Genomic DNA, 14,613 nt, shown 5'->3' with positions numbered 1-14,613 from the left:
ACCAATATCCCTCAGAACAGTACCATTGATATCATGGAGGAAATACTAGACTCCCAACAGCATCTATCTGTACATCACCAAACATTCATTTTAGAATGTATCACGTTAATTCTAAAAAACAATATATTCCTGTTTCAAGACAACTTATTCAGACAAATTAAGGGGACCAGTATGGGGGCTACATGTGCCCCCAGTCTGGCTTGTCTGTATGTGGCCAGATTTGAGGATAATCACATCTATAATAGTGCTGCCCCATTCTACGAGAACATATCAGAGTGGGGGAGATACATAGATGATATTTTCTTCATTTGGACAGGAGATGTGGAAATGTTGGATGAATTCCTTCTCTGGTTAAATCTTGGAGATGCCAACTTGAAGTTTACCTCACACATCAATAGACAATATGTAGAGTTCTTAGACATTATAATAAAACACACTGAAGGCCACCTAACTGTAGAACTTTACACCAAACCCACAGACAGGAACACGATGTTGCACTTCCAGAGCAACCATCCGGCCTCGCAGAAAAACAACATCCCTTTTGGCCAATTTTTGAGGCTAAAAAGGAACTGCACATCAATGCCAGACTTTGAAAAACATGCAACAAATCTAAGAAAGAAATTCTTAGATAGGGGTTACCCCAAAAAAATGATTAGGCATGCCTACAAGAGGGCCAAATATTTTAATAGGGACTACTTTTTCACACCTAAAGAAAAAACTGAGGACCCGCAAAATTCCATCATGTTTGTGACCAACTTCTCACAAGTGAGCCATAGGGTCAAAAACATTATAAATAGAAACTGGCACCTGATAAAGGACAAATCTCAGACCCCGATCCCCAAACCAATTTTTTCATATCGAAGAAATAAAACCATCAGGAACTGTCTAGTCCACACATACAGAGAAAAGAGCAGGAACAACCAACGGACTATCAATGACACTCCTATACCCACTGGCACACACCCATGTGCAGGGTGCAGTAACTGCGCAAGCATCATAAAAGGAAACACTATAACAGTAAATGACAGATCGGTAAAGATAAAGAGTTTCATGAATTGTAGAAGTAAAAACATCATATATTTGATCCAATGTCCCTGCCAAAAATCGTATATAGGCGAAACATCAAGAGAAGTAAGATTGCGCCTTAATGAGCACAGATCAGCCCTTAGGACAAATAAACCAGGAGCACCTCTGACTGAACACTGGAAAACTGCAGGTCATCAAATCAATGATCTCAAGTGGTGTGGCCTAGAAAAAATCACGGGAAGTGAAAGAGGGGGCAATCTAGATAACAAAAGGAAAAAGAGAGAACAATTCTACATGTCCTCTTTTAACAGTGTAAGATGTGGCCTAAACTCACGAGAGGACTGGGAGAAAATAATCCTCAATTAATTATAATAAACTTAACAAATACCCCGATATCCATTTATGGCAAGATCTACATGTAATGCCAGGTTAAATTAATATGTATGAGCGGCAGCAGTAAGATGATCGATGCCATGCTACAATATAGTGAATAACATCGTATATTCACCTGGTAATATTGGGCTAGACTTGGCCATCCCGGCCATAATATAGAATAAACACTCGAAATAGGAACCGAGAACAAATTAGTCAACAGAAACATTGATTATATTGCAAATTCTCATACCAGAAACGAGGGTGATAATACAGGGCATATATTACAAGCACTGAATCACTTTGACCAATAGGAAGCGGTGTAACGATTTCTGATCCAATAGAAACGCGCCTAGTATGACTCCGCATTATTCACGCGCGGTAGGAAAAGTAAATAGAGAAAACCTGAAACGGCCGAGCGGTAAAAGTAATAACAAACGGAGGTTATGTTCCTTCTAAGCAAAGTAGCGATGCGCACCCAAATAATAAAGATCGTGGCAACCTAAATAATACGGGAAATCAGAACACGGCCGGTCGACAGGTTTCCATGACGACGCGTCCTTGAGCGCGAATGAGATTGGCCACGAAGGAGCCAATAAAAATGGGAACAGGGAATGAGCTGTCGCCATAGCGACTGGTTTTGTATATCCCCTTACAACCAATAGAACGCACAATTAAAAGGCGCCCATGAAACCGGCTATTGGTATTTAAACAAGCACACGGCAGGCACGTCTCATTGCAGAAAAACGCTGTGGCGAGACAACAAGGACGTGCTGCCAGGAAGAGAGGAGCAGGGAGGCCGGTTAAACGAATATTGGTAAGTAGACCACAAGGATAGCCCCCTAACAGACCCAAATAGGTGCAGACTAACTGAGATTGCATTTTTTAAAAATAGGTGCAGGCTAACTGAGTTTGTTTTAATAAAAACCTAAGAAATTTATGAGGTACTATAATAGTAAAAACAATTAACCCCTACAGAAGGTTGTATATATGAAGACATTTCTTCAGCTTGGTAAAAGTTTTCTAAAATTTTAGGTTTGCAGTATAAATGAGTGCATAACCACAAATTAAGGTAGAAATTAATACTACCCTGAATAATGGTCTAACATAATATAGACTATGATAAAATAAATAAATCAGTTCTCAACCCAGGTTCTTTAAGATCATGATCCCAGATAGTGCCATTTAGAACAAATGTTACCAACTGAGTACACAGGTAGATTATAATGTCTAAAAAATATTCTATACAGATATCCGACACTACAGAAGAAGACACCTCACAGGACACATACTGCGAGGGAGATCGTTACCCAATTGAAAAGGGGAACTTGGCACTATAACCCTGACTCTCACGGTGAGTGCAGCAATAATATATGGCATGAACAGTGTGACTAATTTAAAAGAGACAAAAAGGAAAGCCACTTCATATAATGCAATTTCCACAGGGAGGCTAGAACTAAAAGGCTCAATATATGGAACGGTGGCTCCTCCTGGCAGCAAAGGACACAGTGAATATAGAGCCTTATTAAGGTATGTGGGAAAAAATTTTTTAGCCCAATTCAGAATACAATCAAATTATGCGAATATTCATAAGGAATTTAATACCCACAGGCAGTAAAGGAGAGAATCAAACCTCGTATCGTATATACCCTGGACATACCTGATCTGAAAGTAATGGAATTCCAGTAAATCAATTACATGGTATGTAAAATGAGGTCGTGGAACCCAATCCTAATGAACAATTCTATGTATTTATCAGAAATGATCATTAATCATTGGCTCTCTATCTAGGAGACAGAGCAACCTTGTACACATTGAATTGACAAGGCTGCAAGAGTCCTAATTCTCAAAAAGGATCTCTCTTGGAACTAAGTAGTTCAATCCAGGGAGACAAACTCAACTGGAACAACAAGGTACGCACCTTATTATAGGAGGTACTTTTCCTTTTTAGTGAGGGAACTAATGGGGGTCTCTGCAACATATGAAGCATACATTCCTATGGGAAAGGCAAACAGTGGGGTAGACTTGTACAAGGTTTTTTTCAAATAATGTAATTGAATGTATAGCACAGGAGTAAGAATGTTAAGTCTAACTGAAAATTCGACACAAAAAAAGAAATTTTCAACAAAGGGTTTAGAATGCAACAATGGACAGACAAATGATGTGAAAAGATGATATTGATGTGTCTGGTAACTATGTGTTTTATTATTTTAATTGTCTAGAATCAGTCCTGATGAAGGCATACTAGAAAAAAAGCCGAAACGCCGCGTCGACCTTTTTGATTCTGTGACCTTTTTATTGTATTTTAATAACACTCTGATAAAAATGTACATTGTATAATGGTTTTAATGAATTGTTTTTTATAACATTGTATTGTGGAATAAAATTTGTATTTTGTTACCAGACCTAAGTAGTGATATGTTCTTAATCAAACGTTGATTTATCTAACTATTGTGTCAAAGACTTTGCCCATTTGTTGATTGTTGCTTGTTGTATGAAACCTGGTATAGATAACCAAACCGACTCCCTGTTTTTCATGTCTTCCCACCTAACAATTCTGTCTTGATAACATCAAAAAATAATTTTTGTTCTTTAGTTGCTTTCTGATTCTATGATTATATGGTTAGTACTTTTGCCTTTTTCATGAGAAACATGCCCCTCTAAGATAGAGCATAAAATCTGAGAGGGAGGGTAAGTTGGGATACCTGTTAGTCCCTCACTAAAACAAGACACTACCTAAATTGTCCAACGAACCTGGACGTTTGTTTCCTTTTACCTGAATGTTTCCCCACCGTCCTCTACAAAGTTAGAGTGGGGTCCTCCTACTTGTTTACACATTTCACTCGGCTTGTTAGCTGAGGAGGTTTATCACTGCATATCAGCAGTAGGGCAAGTTATAACATAACCCATAAACTTGATATATAATAATCAACAGAGAGAATGGAAGGAATTAAAACATACACCTTCTCGGAAGATCAGTTCAATAAATTAATTCACAACAATAAGCCTAGGAATACAACAACCCCTATTAGACTAGACAAATCCGATGAGGAACAATGGGAAAAATTGTGGAACCGCAAAAAGAAGGTAGTTAGAGCGGAGCTTCATGCAGAATTCTTAGTGGATTACTGCAAAAATGGAGTAATACCGAAGGGACTTCAGGTCACAAATGAACCAGGAGTCTTTATCACAGATAGGAACTTCATAGAAAAATGGACACTAGTAGCCAACCGTTGTAGTAGGGATTGGATTCTTTTAATAATAGAAACAGCTAATGAATTCCTAGTGATAGAACGGAGGGAGATTGAGGAATTAGAAAGCCAATTAAAAGACAGCACGGGATTAGAAGATGCAAAAGCAAAATTAGAGGAGATCCAAAATGACATAAATGGTTATAGTGAATACCTGTTTCAAAAGAAAAGTAGTAAACTTAAAAAAGACATAGAGAATTATAACCCTGAATTTGTATACCCCTATTTACAAAAAGATTTTTATGAACGCCCGAGAGAACAATACCAACCCCGCAGACAATGGCACAACCAGCCCAGAAATTTCCCCAAAAGGAAAGTGAGGTTCTTCGATACATCATATACAAGCAGTGAGTCAGAGGGAGAACAAACAACTGACAAGACTAAAAACAGTGAACAAGGGAAACAATCACAAGCAAAAGAAGGGTTCTCTTTTTTAGGCAATCGCAATCAACAATTTGGCCAACAGAAAGGGAGAGGGAGGGGCCGAAACAACTACAATCAGCAACCCCAATATCAACAGGTCCAACACCCTCAACGTCCACGTACCAGGAGCCAGAAACAGTGGGATTAAAAAGTACAAATAAAGCAGCATTAATCAACTTGTCTAAACACCATCCCTCCCCAATAGAAGTAAAATTACTGGAAAAGGGTTTAGGCTATGCAATATGTTCCCCTGTGGACAAGTACGCATTAGAAAGGGATTTACAAAACTTTTTTAGAAAAGTTAGACTTCGTGTATTCTTTGAAGGCAAAGACACTATACCAAAAGATAACAAGTCAGGCCTCAAAAACAAATCAACCTGGACTCCATCATTAAATCTAGTACACAAAGACATAGAGGCTTTTGAAAGGTCCGTAGATAAGAGTGTAGAAAACCTCCTGAAACAAAAAATCTGGACACCTTTTAACTTGAGTAAAGAAGAAAAAAAGGCTCTTGAACTTCTAGAAAAAAATGAATCCCTAACCATTAAACCAGCGGATAAAGGGGGAAGTATTGTACTTATGGACAGTGTAGATTATAATAACAGAATGTTCAAACTCTTAAATAACAAGGACCACTATAGCAAATCAAATAGGGAGGAATGGCATACCTTGAAAGAAGAAATAGGGAGACTACTTAGACATGCCAAAGAGGACAATATAATATGCGAAGAAGAATATACATTTATGAGGAACTTGGACCCCCTTATTCCAGCCCTCTATGGCCTTCCGAAGGTACATAAAGACCTGAAAGACCCTCCCATGAGACCAATAGTGTCATGCATAGGGTCTTTGACAGAACCGTTAAGTAAATATGTCGAAATATTTTTACAACCCATAGTTCAGAAACAGAGAGCTTATATCAAGAATACCACCCATATGATTCAGAAAATCGAGGGCCTCACATTTAATCCAAACAACCAGGTATTAGTGACTTTGGATATAGAAGCACTATATACCAATATCCCTCAGAACAGTACCATTGATATCATGGAGGAAATACTAGACTCCCAACAGCATCTATCTGTACATCACCAAACATTCATTTTAGAATGTATCACGTTAATTCTAAAAAACAATATATTCCTGTTTCAAGACAACTTATTCAGACAAATTAAGGGGACCAGTATGGGGGCTACATGTGCCCCCAGTCTGGCTTGTCTGTATGTGGCCAGATTTGAGGATAATCACATCTATAATAGTGCTGCCCCATTCTACGAGAACATATCAGAGTGGGGGAGATACATAGATGATATTTTCTTCATTTGGACAGGAGATGTGGAAATGTTGGATGAATTCCTTCTCTGGTTAAATCTTGGAGATGCCAACTTGAAGTTTACCTCACACATCAATAGACAATATGTAGAGTTCTTAGACATTATAATAAAACACACTGAAGGCCACCTAACTGTAGAACTTTACACCAAACCCACAGACAGGAACACGATGTTGCACTTCCAGAGCAACCATCCGGCCTCGCAGAAAAACAACATCCCTTTTGGCCAATTTTTGAGGCTAAAAAGGAACTGCACATCAATGCCAGACTTTGAAAAACATGCAACAAATCTAAGAAAGAAATTCTTAGATAGGGGTTACCCCAAAAAAATGATTAGGCATGCCTACAAGAGGGCCAAATATTTTAATAGGGACTACTTTTTCACACCTAAAGAAAAAACTGAGGACCCGCAAAATTCCATCATGTTTGTGACCAACTTCTCACAAGTGAGCCATAGGGTCAAAAACATTATAAATAGAAACTGGCACCTGATAAAGGACAAATCTCAGACCCCGATCCCCAAACCAATTTTTTCATATCGAAGAAATAAAACCATCAGGAACTGTCTAGTCCACACATACAGAGAAAAGAGCAGGAACAACCAACGGACTATCAATGACACTCCTATACCCACTGGCACACACCCATGTGCAGGGTGCAGTAACTGCGCAAGCATCATAAAAGGAAACACTATAACAGTAAATGACAGATCGGTAAAGATAAAGAGTTTCATGAATTGTAGAAGTAAAAACATCATATATTTGATCCAATGTCCCTGCCAAAAATCGTATATAGGCGAAACATCAAGAGAAGTAAGATTGCGCCTTAATGAGCACAGATCAGCCCTTAGGACAAATAAACCAGGAGCACCTCTGACTGAACACTGGAAAACTGCAGGTCATCAAATCAATGATCTCAAGTGGTGTGGCCTAGAAAAAATCACGGGAAGTGAAAGAGGGGGCAATCTAGATAACAAAAGGAAAAAGAGAGAACAATTCTACATGTCCTCTTTTAACAGTGTAAGATGTGGCCTAAACTCACGAGAGGACTGGGAGAAAATAATCCTCAATTAATTATAATAAACTTAACAAATACCCAGATATCCATTTATGGCAAGATCTACATGTAATGCCAGGTTAAATTAATATGTATGAGCGGCAGCAGTAAGATGATCGATGCCATGCTACAATATAGTGAATAACATCGTATATTCACCTGGTAATATTGGGCTAGACTTGGCCATCCCGGCCATAATATAGAATAAACACTCGAAATAGGAACCGAGAACAAATTAGTCAACAGAAACATTGATTATATTGCAAATTCTCATACCAGAAACGAGGGTGATAATACAGGGCATATATTACAAGCACTGAATCACTTTGACCAATAGGAAGCGGTGTAACGATTTCTGATCCAATAGAAACGCGCCTAGTATGACTCCGCATTATTCACGCGCGGTAGGAAAAGTAAATAGAGAAAACCTGAAACGGCCGAGCGGTAAAAGTAATAACAAACGGAGGTTATGTTCCTTCTAAGCAAAGTAGCGATGCGCACCCAAATAATAAAGATCGTGGCAACCTAAATAATACGGGAAATCAGAACACGGCCGGTCGACAGGTTTCCATGACGACGCGTCCTTGAGCGCGAATGAGATTGGCCACGAAGGAGCCAATAAAAATGGGAACAGGGAATGAGCTGTCGCCATAGCGACTGGTTTTGTATATCCCCTTACAACCAATAGAACGCACAATTAAAAGGCGCCCATGAAACCGGCTATTGGTATTTAAACAAGCACACGGCAGGCACGTCTCATTGCAGAAAAACGCTGTGGCGAGACAACAAGGACGTGCTGCCAGGAAGAGAGGAGCAGGGAGGCCGGTTAAACGAATATTGGTAAGTAGACCACAAGGATAGCCCCCTAACAGACCCAAATAGGTGCAGACTAACTGAGATTGCATTTTTTAAAAATAGGTGCAGGCTAACTGAGTTTGTTTTAATAAAAACCTAAGAAATTTATGAGGTACTATAATAGTAAAAACAATTAACCCCTACAGAAGGTTGTATATATGAAGACATTTCTTCAGCTTGGTAAAAGTTTTCTAAAATTTTAGGTTTGCAGTATAAATGAGTGCATAACCACAAATTAAGGTAGAAATTAATACTACCCTGAATAATGGTCTAACATAATATAGACTATGATAAAATAAATAAATCAGTTCTCAACCCAGGTTCTTTAAGATCATGATCCCAGATAGTGCCATTTAGAACAAATGTTACCAACTGAGTACACAGGTAGATTATAATGTCTAAAAAATATTCTATACAGATATCCGACACTACAGAAGAAGACACCTCACAGGACACATACTGCGAGGGAGATCGTTACCCAATTGAAAAGGGGAACTTGGCACTATAACCCTGACTCTCACGGTGAGTGCAGCAATAATATATGGCATGAACAGTGTGACTAATTTAAAAGAGACAAAAAGGAAAGCCACTTCATATAATGCAATTTCCACAGGGAGGCTAGAACTAAAAGGCTCAATATATGGAACGGTGGCTCCTCCTGGCAGCAAAGGACACAGTGAATATAGAGCCTTATTAAGGTATGTGGGAAATTTTTTTTTAGCCCAATTCAGAATACAATCAAATTATGCGAATATTCATAAGGAATTTAATACCCACAGGCAGTAAAGGAGAGAATCAAACCTCGTATCGTATATACCCTGGACATACCTGATCTGAAAGTAATGGAATTCCAGTAAATCAATTACATGGTATGTAAAATGAGGTCGTGGAACCCAATCCTAATGAACAATTCTATGTATTTATCAGAAATGATCATTAATCATTGGCTCTCTATCTAGGAGACAGAGCAACCTTGTACACATTGAATTGACAAGGCTGCAAGAGTCCTAATTCTCAAAAAGGATCTCTCTTGGAACTAAGTAGTTCAATCCAGGGAGACAATAAACTCAACTGGAACAACAAGGTACGCACCTTATTATAGGAGGTACTTTTCCTTTTTAGTGAGGGAACTAATGGGGGTCTCTGCAACATATGAAGCATACATTCCTATGGGAAAGGCAAACAGTGGGGTAGACTTGTACAAGGTTTTTTTCAAATAATGTAATTGAATGTATAGCACAGGAGTAAGAATGTTAAGTCTAACTGAAAATTCGACACAAAAAAAGAAATTTTCAACAAAGGGTTTAGAATGCAACAATGGACAGACAAATGATGTGAAAAGATGATATTGATGTGTCTGGTAACTATGTGTTTTATTATTTTAATTGTCTAGAATCAGTCCTGATGAAGGCATACTAGAAAAAAAGCCGAAACGCCGCGTCGACCTTTTTGATTCTGTGACCTTTTTATTGTATTTTAATAACACTCTGATAAAAATGTACATTGTATAATGGTTTTAATGAATTGTTTTTTATAACATTGTATTGTGGAATAAAATTTGTATTTTGTTACCAGACCTAAGTAGTGATATGTTCTTAATCAAACGTTGATTTATCTAACTATTGTGTCAAAGACTTTGCCCATTTGTTGATTGTTGCTTGTTGTATGAAACCTGGTATAGATAACCAAACCGACTCCCTGTTTTTCATGTCTTCCCACCTAACAATTCTGTCTTGATAACATCAAAAAATAATTTTTGTTCTTTAGTTGCTTTCTGATTCTATGATTATATGGTTAGTACTTTTGCCTTTTTCATGAGAAACATGCCCCTCTAAGATAGAGCATAAAATCTGAGAGGGAGGGTAAGTTGGGATACCTGTTAGTCCCTCACTAAAACAAGACACTACCTAAATTGTCCAACGAACCTGGACGTTTGTTTCCTTTTACCTGAATGTTTCCCCACCGTCCTCTACAAAGTTAGAGTGGGGTCCTCCTACTTGTTTACACATTTCACTCGGCTTGTTAGCTGAGGAGGTTTATCACTGCATATCAGCAGTAGGGCAAGTTATAACATAACCCATAAACTTGATATATAATAATCAACAGAGAGAATGGAAGGAATTAAAACATACACCTTCTCGGAAGATCAGTTCAATAAATTAATTCACAACAATAAGCCTAGGAATACAACAACCCCTATTAGACTAGACAAATCCGATGAGGAACAATGGGAAAAATTGTGGAACCGCAAAAAGAAGGTAGTTAGAGCGGAGCTTCATGCAGAATTCTTAGTGGATTACTGCAAAAATGGAGTAATACCGAAGGGACTTCAGGTCACAAATGAACCAGGAGTCTTTATCACAGATAGGAACTTCATAGAAAAATGGACACTAGTAGCCAACCGTTGTAGTAGGGATTGGATTCTTTTAATAATAGAAACAGCTAATGAATTCCTAGTGATAGAACGGAGGGAGATTGAGGAATTAGAAAGCCAATTAAAAGACAGCACGGGATTAGAAGATGCAAAAGCAAAATTAGAGGAGATCCAAAATGACATAAATGGTTATAGTGAATACCTGTTTCAAAAGAAAAGTAGTAAACTTAAAAAAGACATAGAGAATTATAACCCTGAATTTGTATACCCCTATTTACAAAAAGATTTTTATGAACGCCCGAGAGAACAATACCAACCCCGCAGACAATGGCACAACCAGCCCAGAAATTTCCCCAAAAGGAAAGTGAGGTTCTTCGATACATCATATACAAGCAGTGAGTCAGAGGGAGAACAAACAACTGACAAGACTAAAAACAGTGAACAAGGGAAACAATCACAAGCAAAAGAAGGGTTCTCTTTTTTAGGCAATCGCAATCAACAATTTGGCCAACAGAAAGGGAGAGGGAGGGGCCGAAACAACTACAATCAGCAACCCCAATATCAACAGGTCCAACACCCTCAACGTCCACGTACCAGGAGCCAGAAACAGTGGGATTAAAAAGTACAAATAAAGCAGCATTAATCAACTTGTCTAAACACCATCCCTCCCCAATAGAAGTAAAATTACTGGAAAAGGGTTTAGGCTATGCAATATGTTCCCCTGTGGACAAGTACGCATTAGAAAGGGATTTACAAAACTTTTTTAGAAAAGTTAGACTTCGTGTATTCTTTGAAGGCAAAGACACTATACCAAAAGATAACAAGTCAGGCCTCAAAAACAAATCAACCTGGACTCCATCATTAAATCTAGTACACAAAGACATAGAGGCTTTTGAAAGGTCCGTAGATAAGAGTGTAGAAAACCTCCTGAAACAAAAAATCTGGACACCTTTTAACTTGAGTAAAGAAGAAAAAAAGGCTCTTGAACTTCTAGAAAAAAATGAATCCCTAACCATTAAACCAGCGGATAAAGGGGGAAGTATTGTACTTATGGACAGTGTAGATTATAATAACAGAATGTTCAAACTCTTAAATAACAAGGACCACTATAGCAAATCAAATAGGGAGGAATGGCATACCTTGAAAGAAGAAATAGGGAGACTACTTAGACATGCCAAAGAGGACAATATAATATGCGAAGAAGAATATACATTTATGAGGAACTTGGACCCCCTTATTCCAGCCCTCTATGGCCTTCCGAAGGTACATAAAGACCTGAAAGACCCTCCCATGAGACCAATAGTGTCATGCATAGGGTCTTTGACAGAACCGTTAAGTAAATATGTCGAAATATTTTTACAACCCATAGTTCAGAAACAGAGAGCTTATATCAAGGATACCACCCATATGATTCAGAAAATCGAGGGCCTCACATTTAATCCAAACAACCAGGTATTAGTGACTTTGGATATAGAAGCACTATATACCAATATCCCTCAGAACAGTACCATTGATATCATGGAGGAAATACTAGACTCCCAACAGCATCTATCTGTACATCACCAAACATTCATTTTAGAATGTATCACGTTAATTCTAAAAAACAATATATTCCTGTTTCAAGACAACTTATTCAGACAAATTAAGGGGACCAGTATGGGGGCTACATGTGCCCCCAGTCTGGCTTGTCTGTATGTGGCCAGATTTGAGGATAATCACATCTATAATAGTGCTGCCCCATTCTACGAGAACATATCAGAGTGGGGGAGATACATAGATGATATTTTCTTCATTTGGACAGGAGATGTGGAAATGTTGGATGAATTCCTTCTCTGGTTAAATCTTGGAGATGCCAACTTGAAGTTTACCTCACACATCAATAGACAATATGTAGAGTTCTTAGACATTATAATAAAACACACTGAAGGCCACCTAACTGTAGAACTTTACACCAAACCCACAGACAGGAACACGATGTTGCACTTCCAGAGCAACCATCCGGCCTCGCAGAAAAACAACATCCCTTTTGGCCAATTTTTGAGGCTAAAAAGGAACTGCACATCAATGCCAGACTTTGAAAAACATGCAACAAATCTAAGAAAGAAATTCTTAGATAGGGGTTACCCCAAAAAAATGATTAGGCATGCCTACAAGAGGGCCAAATATTTTAATAGGGACTACTTTTTCACACCTAAAGAAAAAACTGAGGACCCGCAAAATTCCATCATGTTTGTGACCAACTTCTCACAAGTGAGCCATAGGGTCAAAAACATTATAAATAGAAACTGGCACCTGATAAAGGACAAATCTCAGACCCCGATCCCCAAACCAATTTTTTCATATCGAAGAAATAAAACCATCAGGAACTGTCTAGTCCACACATACAGAGAAAAGAGCAGGAACAACCAACGGACTATCAATGACACTCCTATACCCACTGGCACACACCCATGTGCAGGGTGCAGTAACTGCGCAAGCATCATAAAAGGAAACACTATAACAGTAAATGACAGATCGGTAAAGATAAAGAGTTTCATGAATTGTAGAAGTAAAAACATCATATATTTGATCCAATGTCCCTGCCAAAAATCGTATATAGGCGAAACATCAAGAGAAGTAAGATTGCGCCTTAATGAGCACAGATCAGCCCTTAGGACAAATAAACCAGGAGCACCTCTGACTGAACACTGGAAAACTGCAGGTCATCAAATCAATGATCTCAAGTGGTGTGGCCTAGAAAAAATCACGGGAAGTGAAAGAGGGGGCAATCTAGATAACAAAAGGAAAAAGAGAGAACAATTCTACATGTCCTCTTTTAACAGTGTAAGATGTGGCCTAAACTCACGAGAGGACTGGGAGAAAATAATCCTCAATTAATTATAATAAACTTAACAAATACCCCGATATCCATTTATGGCAAGATCTACATGTAATGCCAGGTTAAATTAATATGTATGAGCGGCAGCAGTAAGATGATCGATGCCATGCTACAATATAGTGAATAACATCGTATATTCACCTGGTAATATTGGGCTAGACTTGGCCATCCCGGCCATAATATAGAATAAACACTCGAAATAGGAACCGAGAACAAATTAGTCAACAGAAACATTGATTATATTGCAAATTCTCATACCAGAAACGAGGGTGATAATACAGGGCATATATTACAAGCACTGAATCACTTTGACCAATAGGAAGCGGTGTAACGATTTCTGATCCAATAGAAACGCGCCTAGTATGACTCCGCATTATTCACGCGCGGTAGGAAAAGTAAATAGAGAAAACCTGAAACGGCCGAGCGGTAAAAGTAATAACAAACGGAGGTTATGTTCCTTCTAAGCAAAGTAGCGATGCGCACCCAAATAATAAAGATCGTGGCAACCTAAATAATACGGGAAATCAGAACACGGCCGGTCGACAGGTTTCCATGACGACGCGTCCTTGAGCGCGAATGAGATTGGCCACGAAGGAGCCAATAAAAATGGGAACAGGGAATGAGCTGTCGCCATAGCGACTGGTTTTGTATATCCCCTTACAACCAATAGAACGCACAATTAAAAGGCGCCCATGAAACCGGCTATTGGTATTTAAACAAGCACACGGCAGGCACGTCTCATTGCAGAAAAACGCTGTGGCGAGACAACAAGGACGTGCTGCCAGGAAGAGAGGAGCAGGGAGGCCGGTTAAACGAATATTGGTAAGTAGACCACAAGGATAGCCCCCTAACAGACCCAAATAGGTGCAGACTAACTGAGATTGCATTTTTTAAAAATAGGTGCAGGCTAACTGAGTTTGTTTTAATAAAAACCTAAGAAATTTATGAGGTACTATAATAGTAAAAACAATTAACCCCTACAGAAGGTTGTATATATGAAGACATTTCTTCAGCTTGGTAAAAGTTTTCTAAAATTTTAGGTTTG

The 14,613-nt window shown here is 38.6% G+C and overlaps 1 protein-coding gene across 1 annotated transcript in view; it reads right to left on the bottom strand.

The window, feature by feature from the left end:
* IP6K1 (inositol hexakisphosphate kinase 1) overlaps positions 1-14,613 on the bottom strand; it is a 443,018-nt gene that overhangs the window by 309,276 nt on the left and 119,129 nt on the right. The gene's annotated exons all lie outside the window — the stretch shown is intronic.

Source organism: Lissotriton vulgaris, chromosome 9, assembly GCF_964263255.1.
Source record: "Lissotriton vulgaris chromosome 9, aLisVul1.2, whole genome shotgun sequence".
NCBI lineage: Eukaryota > Metazoa > Chordata > Amphibia > Caudata > Salamandridae > Lissotriton > Lissotriton vulgaris.
This window is presented reverse-complemented; position numbering and strand designations above follow the sequence as displayed.